The sequence below is a fragment of the Poecilia latipinna genome, unplaced genomic scaffold (assembly GCF_001443285.1).
Source record: "Poecilia latipinna isolate Pla-1442-1.1 unplaced genomic scaffold, P_latipinna-1.0 Scaffold2372, whole genome shotgun sequence".
Classification (NCBI taxonomy): Eukaryota; Metazoa; Chordata; class Actinopteri; order Cyprinodontiformes; family Poeciliidae; genus Poecilia; species Poecilia latipinna.
In genome coordinates, this window is record NW_015114988.1 from 17,978 (window position 1) to 29,902 (window position 11,925).

At 36.2% G+C, this 11,925-nt stretch overlaps 1 long non-coding RNA gene across 1 annotated transcript; it reads right to left on the reverse strand.

Moving 5' to 3' along the window:
• Window positions 1-221: 221 nt before the first annotated feature.
• On the reverse strand, window positions 222-6,528 carry LOC106937537 (uncharacterized). The gene is made up of 3 exons (XR_001422413.1): window positions 6,425-6,528; window positions 4,341-4,804; window positions 222-649 (listed from the first exon to the last, which is right to left on the reverse strand). It is a non-coding gene; the product is annotated as an uncharacterized LOC106937537 (long non-coding RNA).
• Window positions 6,529-11,925: the final 5,397 nt, after the last annotated feature.

Sequence of the window (11,925 nt, forward strand, 5' to 3'; positions counted from 1 at the left end):
GTTCTTCTGACAGATTATTATGGTAAAAATATCTTGTTATAAGTTAAATAATCTTGCAGTGGAACTAGTAATTTTAAAAAAAATATTAAAGATTAATTGACTTAAAACAATCTCCTAGTTTGCTGAAAAGTTACCCGTTTGTTAGTTTTCTCTTATTTCAGATGAGCTAAGATAGAATAGACCAAAAATACTTGGTGAGATTTAGTGTTTTTGCAGTGTATGCTAACAAACTCCATAATAAATGTTTAAATAACCTTGTTTAATTGAGGTCCTCCATCTTATCAGCTGCAGGACGATTCACTGCACTAAAGATCTAATTCCAGAAAATCCATGTTTAATGAATACCATGAATATCAAACGACTAATTCAGCAACAAAGTCTGCAGTTCTGCTCCATCGAACACACAGCCCCGGTTCTGCTCCTCGTGATGCAATGCATCCGTTTCAGGCCTTTTCCGCGCAGGTCTGTGATTGCTGCTCATCGAACATTAATACGCAGAGCAGGAGACGTGTGGCAGCAGATCCACAGAGGGAACAAAATCCAATTATCTCCTACAGAGTGAGGATCGCACGCAGCATCTCAGACCCACAAAGCCAAGGTAATTGCTGAAGGACGCTGACTGTTGCTCCAGTATTTCAACAATGGGCTCCTGTGAAAACACCACTTTCAGTTTATTTAAGTTGGTTCAAGTCCATTAAGAGCAAAGGCGAGAATCGGTTCAGCCTGGTTTCCACGGAGACCGCCGGGACGCCAGCGGCTGCTGTCGCCGTTAAAAATCTGACCAGGTCCCTCTGCAGACTGAAGTACAGGCTTTTATTCTGGAAGATTCACTTTAAATTTGTGCGTTTTCTGTCTTGTTAAATAAGCGGTGCTCAAAGTGTGGCCCGGGGGCCATTTGTGGCCTCTGGATTGATGTTTTTGTGGCCCTAATAGCAGTTAAAGAACAGGTCTGTTACTTCCAAAAAGTTTCAAAATTAGCGCAAAATGAACAGAAGGACAAATATAAAAACCCAATCTGAAGAAGAAAATAAACTTCTTAGTAATATGTACTTCACACCAAACACAATTCACACTCTGACCTGGTAGAAAATGGAAATGTAAAACAGGAAAGCAGTTATAGAAAAAATGCATAATGACTTTTCTTAGCTTTAGCAACTTGTGCAGAATGTGATGCGTTCACTTCTAATGAACTGAATACAGACTGAATATATATTCCATGTTTGATCTATAAAAGCAACGCGGTTTGTTTTAGAAAACATCATTCAGTGTTAAACTGAACATTCCCATCATTTGAAGGCTTTCCATCACTTATCCGTTCCCTGCTGCTGAACAAAAAAAAGTAAATAAAATCACTTTATGAATGGAGGCAGAGCTGGTTACCATAGCAACAAGGAAAGAAAGGAAAAAACATGAGCTTTCAGGTATACATCCGCCTTTTGTGCTGAAATCCCAGAAACTCTGGGATTTCTGGAGCTTCTCTGTGAGTCAATTAGCAGCCGCTGAGACGCTCGGCATTGTGGGAAATCGGGGGAAAACACCAGCTGGGACTGAATTAATATTCATGTTCTACATATTCCCAGGTGATTCATTTAACACACCTGATCAAATCAATAATTTACAGGGGAAAAGGACCGGCACAGGTAAGAAAGAAAGAAATATATACACTGTTTTTATTTTAAAATCTTCAAACTGGTCTGAAATGACCTGTTTTCATTCTACACTGCAAAAACACAAAATCCTACCAAGTAATTTTGATCAGGTTTCTATTGCAAATATCTAAGAAAACTTGAAATACAACAAAACTAATTTACAAATAACTTTCTAAATCAAGATAAAGGAGCTTGTTTTTAGTAAACAATTCCTTAATTTTGATGAAAAAGTACTGAAACCTGAACTTTGTCATCAATATTAAGGAATTATAGACTTAAAACAAGCTCCTATTTCTAGCTGAAAAGTTGATATTAAGTTTGTTTTGTCTTATTTTAGTGTATTCAGATATTTGCACTAAAAAAGTAGACAAGAATTACTTGGTAAGATTTTGTGTTTTTGCAGTGTAAACATGATTTCATGTCATTTTTCTGATTTTTAGACGTTAATTCTTGATTCAAACATTTGTAAAGTTAGTTTTATAAAAAGAGAGCTTCACTAAGTGGCTTAAAGAAACGTACGTTTGAAGAACGGAGACATTTTTCCAGCCTGACTTTCAATGGCTCCATTTCTGGTGAACCTCAAGGTTCTGTTTTGGTGCCTGTTGTTTTTGTTGGATATTGGGAACATTTTTAATCACTTCTATGCAGATGACTTTCAGTTTTCTGTCTCCACAGATTGGTCCCAATATTGAAAACATATTCTAGATCAGGTCTGGTAGCGTTCCATAAGGGCGGATCTATTCAGTCTAATTCTATGCTTTGTGCTCTGAGTGACGTCATTCTTTATTTATTTTACATTATTTCTAGATTTTTCTGAACTATTTAAAAGAAGGTTTGTTGAATTTTGTTTTTATAAGTTTATATCCGTTTCAGATTATTATTTATTTTGCTGTTATTCACCTAAATGCACTGGTTAAACAATTTAAAGTTGTTTTTACGTATTTGAACAGCTTGTGAAGCCATTTTGCTGCATTTATAAAATAAACGTGTAAATCAGTACATTTATGTCTGTGTTTTAAAGAAAAAAAACATTAAGTCCTTTTGAGCCGTTTTTCCCATCGGCTGATGCCAAACCTCAGATATCTGATTATATTAAAAGCCGTGGGAGGCTCATAGTTGAATAATTATCTTTGAACCTGAAAAATGTCTGCTTGCTTTTTACTGGAACAAACTAATTCTGGTTTCACTTTAACTGCTCATTTGAAGACTGATTGGTTCTTTTTAAGAAATATTTCCAAACTAAGCTCTATTATCTCACGCTCTGAGCTGGAAATAATCATATATTCTTTTGTTTTATTCAGACTGGATTATTCCAATGCTCTATAAACTCGTCTCAGTAAAACAAAATGCCGCAGTCAGGTTTTCACATGTGATTCCAATCCTGATGCAGCTTCCGGTTTATTTTAGAGACCAATTTAAAATCATTTTATTGACTTGGAGAGAACTTCGTAGACTATATCAGCAGCTTTTCTGCACTTAAAAATCCCTTTTTTGCACATTTGCAAGGAAAAAAATCCAAACAGATGTTTCTGATCTGTTCAGCTTGCATGAAAAAGACCCACAAATTCAATAAAACACATTCACAATTTCATAAAACAAGAAGTGGCTCAACCACAAAATAGCGTTTTTCAATAAACCACAACATAAGAGCATGAAGAAAGCATGAACCCCGTTTGATTTGGTTGGGTTTTTCTGCACATTATGGCCGCCCTGCATGTCAATGGCCACCGCGGCACAGCAGGAGCAATTCGCTGTACCTCTGCTTTAAAAACAAAGTCGACTAATGCCCAATCCAATCAATCACAGCCAAAAGAAGAAGAAGAAATCTCTGCTCACTTTGAGCGACAGAGAGAGAAAAAACCCACAAGATCCTCTGACATTTCTGAGTGTTTCTGCAACAGCGCCCAGATACAAAGCAGCACAATGATGAAACCGTCAGGATCATGACCCAACACATCACACTGCGTTCTGCAATCAGCAACAAACCTCAGGGTGGCGAAACACGAGATGGAAAACGGAGAAAACATGCACCAGATTCCAAAACATGCACACTTTTTACCACAGAGCAACACAAATAGCAACAAAATCTGCAGGACGATAAATTGTTCCAGTGATTATCGAGATAAACTATAATATTGTTGTTCATTTCCTGGACATAACAACACAAGTTTGCTTTTTATTAGATCAATAAATGTTAATTTTACAAACTTAATATCCAAAATGAAACACAGAACCCAGAAACAACAGAAACCACAAACAACATGGATTAAGATTCTTCACTGGAATGGAAATTAATTTATCATACTAACTGCTTATTGCGACAGGCTAAATTCACTTTGTCTGAGCGGCAGGAATGTTTCCATATAAAAATGTTTCCATTAAAATGCAGAGAACAGCCAACATGGAGAGAAATAGTTACGATAACATTTAATCCTACCGCAGAAGTTTAAAGTAATAAATCTGAGATTAAAGTTCAAATTCAAAGTCAGAAAATTCTAATAAATTCTTCCATGCAACCAGAAAACCATCCCAGATTGCTTTATGTGGTCCGTCTGCTGCTCTGAACCAATCACACATGCAGAAGTAAACTTTAAATGAATTAAACTCTCTTCTGCTTGTTTCTCAGGGAAACACCAGCCAGAAGCAGCGGTGGTGGGAAAAAAGAAGCAGAAGATTGTGTGGTTAACTCACCCTCTTCTGGTCCTCCAGTCCATGCAGCACAGGCTTCCTCCTCTGCTGCTGATGTGGGCTCGCCTCCGCTCCGGCCTCCATCTTTATCCAACCGCCAAATATCCAACCTTTGACCCCGAACTCCCACCCAAAAACCAAACCTTTCCAGGAACGAAGGGAAACAGAGTATTTCAGTCCACCTTCCCAACTGATTCCCAGTTACGGTGCATGAAAGTCAAATCCACAGGCAGGGAAGAGCTTCCTGTCCATCAACTCATCAAAAACGGGACGCTCAACCTCAGCCGCGTCCTCAGGCATAATGCTTCCTGACGGCGGCTTCCTGCGCTTCCCGGTCCCAAGCAGCAGAACTGGAGCGAGCGTCCGCGCCCGAGGCGACGCTGCAAAAAAACATCATGGACGCTCTGGAGATTTGATCCCAAACGGTGCTGAGGGCATCCTGATGGAGATGCAACCTGGACGCTTCTCTGGAACAGAACAGAGAGAAAAACTTTCCCTGACAACGTGTTCAAGATGTGGCCTACGGAGAAAGATTAGTGCCACTGAATACAAAAAAAATTAAATCTGACTTTAGATCTCAGAATTCTGATTTCTGAGAAAAAAAAACTGAATTGTGAGATTAAAGTCAAAACTGTGAGGAGAAAAAGTAAAAATTCTGAGAAAAAAAGTAAAAAATAGAGAAAAAAAAGGACCAGAATACTGAGAGACTTACAATTTCCAAATGTCAAAAATGTTCAGCTTTTGGAAATTTTGAGTTTCTCAGAATTCTTACTTTTGATGTCAAAAGTTTAAAGTAAAAAATTCTAAGGAGAAAAAGTTACATTTCTTGAAAAAGTCAAAATTTGGAGAAAGAGATGTCAGAATTCTGAGAAACTCAAAATTTCCAAATTCTGAGAAAAGTTTTAACTTTTGCAATTCAAAATTGTAGTGTTTTCTGGAAAAATTCTCAGATTGATCTCAAAGTTTGTGATTTTTCTAGCAATGTTTTGATTTCTCAAACTCAGAAATTCCCTTGTTTTTCTAAAAAAAATTCTGCAATTACTCTAAAAAAAGAGAGAGAAAAAAACTATGAAATTTTGAGTTTCAAAAGTTTAACATTTTTGACTTTTCCAACTCAGAAAACCTGGAAAAATTGACTTTTGAAAATCAGAAATTTTCATGTTTTAATTTTTAAATTAGTCTTTTTTTTTTTTTTAGAAAACTTTGAAGGTCATAAATGTTCTTGTTTTTTCCTATAAAATTTCTGAGAGTAATCTAAAACAAATGGTACAAAAAAAAATCCAAAACTTTGAGGTCTCACAAATTTACTAGAAAAATTTCCAAATGTCAAAAATCTTCTACTTTACAAACTCAGAAAATATTGAGGGGTTTTTTTTTCAAGAAAATATGTCAAAAATAATATTAAAAATTCTGAGATTTGTTCTTGCAAATTTTCTACTTTTCAAGTTCAGAAATTTCCAGGTTTTCTCTAGAAAATGTAGGAGTTTATTTTTGGCAAAAAAAAAAATTCTCCTTTTTTTCTATCTACCATGGCCCTAAAACATATGTTTGAAATCTTGTTTGGTGGCCTTAATTTTTCTGTTTTCTGGGGAATATACTCCATGATGCTAATAAATAAATAAAAATAGATAGAAATCAATCCAAACTGAATCATGAAATTAAAAAATATTCATCTTATGTGACATGTAAATAATTTTAAACTTTTTCTTCCCTAGCAACTGCCTTTAAATGCTCCATTTGAACTTATGTCACAGAAAGCAGGTTAGCTAATTAAACAAATTGCCGCCTAATTGCTGCAGGTGCAGCTCTTAAATCATCCCCCAGAGCGTCAGAAATCTCGTTTAATAATACAACTTTATGCGCTGAAAGCAGTCATAATCTGCAGCAGCTCCTCAGCCCTGACAGACATCAAGTCAAGAGTTACAATGTGGAACAAATTGCCGCCGCAGCATCCCTGCAGGAGGATCACTGAGGATCTGACAGAGAGACGCAAAAAAAGCGACGGATGTTCCGAGCTTCCCGTAAACTCACCAATCCGCCCGAAACATTAAGAAAAACAAAAAGACACGGAATGAAGAGATGCTCACCCAGATGCTCCGCTTCCTTCAGAGGTCGCTCCCTGACTCATGCGTGGCGCTGCCCGCTCCAAGCTGCAAGCGGAGCAGCCCGGTGATGCGTTCAGGGGCTGTCGGAAATGTTAGCGGCGAGGAAAGCTCGAGAAAAATCTGAAAGAATATAAGAAGAAAAAGAGGGAAATGAATGAATCTTCTTCTGGTTTGGTGAGATCATTTGACAATTAGTTATTTGTCCAGGTTAGAAAATTTAATTAATTTAATAAATTATAACTTGTTGGGTTATATAAACCAAAAGTTTTTCAGACGTGGGAAGTAACTAGTTACATTTAATCCATTGCATTTATTTGAATAACTTTTTGAGGGGAAAATTACCTTTAATAGTAATTTTACTATGTTTAGTTTAGATTTGTTTAGTTAAAATAAAAATCTACTACAAAGTTATTTAAATATACTAAATTATTTATATTTTTTCACTGCCTTTGGGGTTGTTTTACTTGAGTTATAAGTTTGTTTAAAGCATAAATTCACACATTTGTAGTTTTTGTTAAAGTTTCATGAGTTTTAGTTTGAAAGAAATTGATTTGGGAAAAATGTTTCTTTTGCTTTATTTTGTAATTTACATAAATTATTTTCATATTCATTTTTAAAATACCAAAATTCCACATAGCATTATATTTTGGGCTGTCTGATTATGTAATCTTAAATGATGGATATTTTGATCTTATATTTTTTGTCTAGTTTCTACTACAGATATCTTGGTACACTTTCCAATAGTAAATAATTCCTTAATACTTTGTTTTTTTTAAAGTTTTTTTTCTGGCTCTAGTGGCCTTTATTTGAAGGTAGTTTGACAGGAAGGAGGGTAATGAAAGAGGGGGAAGACATGCAGCACATGTCGCCAGGCCAGGAATTGAACCTGTGACCATCACCATGAGAACTAAGGCCTCAACATGTGGGGCATCCTTTGCCCCATGCCACCACAGCACCCATAATTCCATAATACTTATTAAGAGAGAGTACTCTTAATAAGTATTAAGAGTACTTAAAATAATGTTGCTACCTTGGGAAAATAATGTTGCTACCTTGTTTATAAGCATAAAATGCAGAGAAACACATTGTTATCAGCATATATTGTGATATATTACATATGAGGTCAGTTGTTTTAAAATTTAAACTGGAATACAGTTATGTTTATTTCATTTTTAGATGCAAATCCCAACTTAACAGTTAACAGGAGCATAGCATGAGAAGCTAACAGCATTTATTAATGTCTGTATCTTCAGTTTGCACTGGACGTTTGTTGGACTTTTCTTTTAAAAAGTTTCTAATAAAGTAAAGTAAAATGTAACTGAACTCATCATCACTTCACTTATTTGCATTAACTGTCCAGCATTTTGTGATTCCGCTTGGTAACATAAGTTTTAGTTTTCATTGTTTATGAGAGTTGGGGGGGAGGGGGTTGTTTTTTTTTTCTTTTTCAAAATGGCTGTCATAGGTTTGAAATCAAAGGAAAATAAGCTTATATTTCTCCTTGTGATTTATGGCTGTTTATTTTTTAGCCAACTATTAAAAAGTTATAAGCTAAAAACAGTTACTAAGTGTTTTAAGGGTCAAACTCGCCTTAAAACTGCAAACTTCACCATTGTACAAATGAGTAAAAATGTTTACATTTATTTTCTTGCCTTTGATACAAACCTCCATGTATTTTAAACAATCACATCAATATTTTATTTAATAATAAAGCTTTATATGATTCCTTTTTACATTCCAAAAGTCAGTAAATGTATCCTGTTGGCGTCGGCTTTAAAATTTTGGAGCAGCGCCTGAAGGCAGCACCGGGGTCCCGCTCGCTCTCTTTCCAACGTCATCACATGACGTCACATAGTGCTTCGTGTTCTTTTCTCTCAGCATCCTTGAAGCCGAACGCGTGTTGTCATGGTGATTCTTCATAAGGAGTGCTCTACCGCCACCTGGTGACGAAGTGGAGACACAATGATCAAAACCAGTCGAATATTGATGACAATATTTCTTAATATTGTCATCAATATTAAAGAATTATTGACTTAAAATAAGCTCATATTTCTTGCTAAAATGTATTTGTAAGTTATTTTAGTCTTTTTGGTAACACTTTATTTGAAGGGGTGTGCATAAGACTGACATGACACTGTCATAAACATGAAGGAGTCTTTATGAATGTTTATGACTGTTGTCATGAAGTGTCATTCGGTAAATAGACACTTTTAATGCAAAGTCCATTAAAAGTGCCAACTTTGCACGATTTTTGTAAATTATGACAATTTAATGTCATAATTAATTATGTCATAATTATGTTTAATGTAAATCCGTTTCCAATGGTCGTATTCATCATAAGGGATCTTTGGGCTGCACTTGGTCTGGTTCCTCACCTGGGACCGTCTGCACTGGGAGGCATGAAGCCCCAACAGCACAACTCCTAGGATCACTGGGACACTCAAAGACCCCACCACGATAAGGTGGCAGCCCATGGAGGGTGTGTGTGTGTGTGTGTGTGCGTGTGTGTGTGTGTGTGTGTGTGTGTGTGTGTACTAAGTAACCTATTAATTATGTAAGAAAGAGAGAAAATGATAGAGAGGGGAATGAAGTTGTTTTGTAACATGAGGAAATGAATTAGGCGTTTCCCAGCTCTTTTTTCTTCTCTTTTTAGCAGCAGACGATTCATAAGCTCAACAACACAAAGGCTTTATATTTATTACAAAGTCTTCATGTAAGAATCGATTTCTTTCTGAAATAGAAATGATTTCTCATTAAATTCTGTTTTCATACTTTGATGGATTGTTCTTTTTTCCCTTTCCTACAACTTTTTATGTTAAATTGCACTTTTTTATTAAGTTTGTTACACTATCTTGAATCTGTTATTCTAAATGAAGACTAACAGAAAGATCACACAGTAGCTTTTATCTTTGATAAAACCTGTTTGTTTCTTAGAACAAACAAACCAGATATAACAAGTTTGGGCTTCTTCAGGGTCCGAACTGAAAAGGTCCAAACGTGTTAAATCAGCTTTATGTTTGGTATAAAAACAGGATTTATCAAAGAAAAAAGGTAAATGGACTGAACTTATGAAGGGCCCTGCTAGTCATGTTGGCCACTCAAAGCGCTTCACACTGCAGTTGCATTTACACACCGACATGCAGGTCAGGGGGCAGCTTGCTGCTAAGTGCCCCGCCCCGGGGCAACTCAGCATGTGGCTGAGGAAGCTGGAATCGAACTTACAACCTTCTGGTCACAGGACGACCACTCACCCTCAGAGCCACAGCCGCCCTGAAAGAGCCACCGCATGATCCTTTTGCTAATCTGTTTTAAATTAGGACTTAGCATAACGAGCTGCAATTCACTGCAATTCAATACAAAAAGTGAGTATAAAAGGCAAAACTGAAGGACAAACCATAAAAGCACAAGTACAGTGAAAATAAACAGAAATTATTATAATTACAAGAAGAGTTTTAATTCTTAAATCAAATCGTTTTGAGCTGCGTGTCCTGGCATCGAGCCGTCTGCCGCTAGAACAGCGAAGGGGAAAACGGTTCATTCAGTCTGGAGTTTCTGAAACTGTTTTGGGCTCCGTTTACAGCGACCAACTGACCTGACCGACATGTGGGGGGAACCGGAGAAAACCCACGCAAACACGGGGAAAACTCCACACAGATCATCTCTGTGAAGGCGCAGCGCTAACCGCTGCACCACCGCGCTGCCCACGTTTTTTCCAATTGAGTAGGGAAGGGATCTTTTTTCTAGTTTGTCAGTTGGGGGGCCTGGGGGTGGAAGGACTTTGTCTTTTCAAATGTTCGTCGTCTGCGTTGTCAGGGAGGACGGCCTTCGTTGCTCTCATGTTGTCGATCAGTGCCACGTCCTACTCCGATTTCTGCAGATAAGCTTTTCTATCCTGAAGTATCTGGAGTTCAAGGTTTTCTACTTGCAGCGCAGTAGAAAACCTGCGGTGTAACAAGCTTCTCTTTTTCAGACTCATTTCCATTTTGGGCCAGATCAAAAATCTAAAGTTCTTAGAAATGTTCAATTTCAGCAAATAAATCGAAGTAAAACTAATCTGTTTTGTATAACTTTAAACCACAGAGTCTGTCCATTTTCACACATCGATAAGACAAAACTTAACTTAAAGCGATTTCAGCCTCCATTGTTCCCAAGACAACAATGTCTCATTCAGTTCGGGTTGGACGATAACTAGACGACTGTCCTCAAAGCGAGGACATTAGCATCGCGGTCGCAGCAGCACAGAAAGCAGGACGAATTATTCTCCACTTCACCGTATGAAGGCATCTGAAAATGAGTCCAAAAGTTTCTAAAACAGGCATTTAACTGGAGACAACATGCTGTTTCTGCAACTATAAAAATCATAGAAACAGGTTTTCTATCTGTAACAGTATTTAGTTTTTTATTATTCTATTATATTTTAAATATTCATATTTTTATCATGCTAGATTTTTTCACATGGTTGTTTAAAATGTTTTTAAATGTACCTTTTATCACTCTAATATGATCATTTAGCTTTCAGAAATACATTACCAACTACACAAACAGATAAAAGATATTAGAACACTAATTATGCAAAACAAAAACCACAGGGATCATTTATTTTTATATTATTTATGCAATAACAGAAACAAACTATCAGCATTATTACTATTATTATTTAACTAGGTGAGTTATTAAAACAGACTCTTATTGACAATGACAAACAGACAGTAGTTTGCTACACTTTTCTATTTCTGCTCAATCAACTTTTGCTTTTATGAATGCTTTCACAGTAAAAATTTGGCCAACAAAATGAAAAACAATTGTCTCTTTTTATTTTAATACGGCAACAGTCCGAAGCTCTTTGTTTGGATCATTAGATTTCATTAAAATGTTGTTAACTGTTGAGCAAATAAAACAAAACAAAAAAAAAAATCACAAACTAATTTTGCATTTTTAATATAATGAATTTTGTGGCTGGCCTGTAGTTGCCCCAGGACAAAAAGTGACAGCAAAGGGTTAACTATTACCTGTAAATCAGGTGCAAATGAACCTTTTATCTGACCACTACAAAGGAGAGTAAATTTCCACCAAAATATTCAGAAATTTTGAGATTAATCTAAAAAAATTCTACAAAAAATGGGAACTTATTTTCAGTGGCCGTGGTAGATGACTCCTTGCACATTTGAATAGTTTTGAACTATTTCAAATGTACAAACTTACAATTTTCACCAAATATCATATATTCACCTTTTTCTGTCCATTATTAAACTAAAATGGTTGGACAAGTGGTAATTACTCGGTTTTAAATAGTCGTATAAAAACACAGTTGTACCTTTTTTTAAAAACTATATTTTCTTTATTATATGTGAGACTTTTTTTTAGCGTGGACTTGATGTAGCTCATAAAAAATATGATTAGACAATGATATAACAACTAATTATGTAAGTCCTGGACCAGATTAGGTTTGTTAGGGTTTGGCTGTTTGTCTTTTTCCCGGGTTG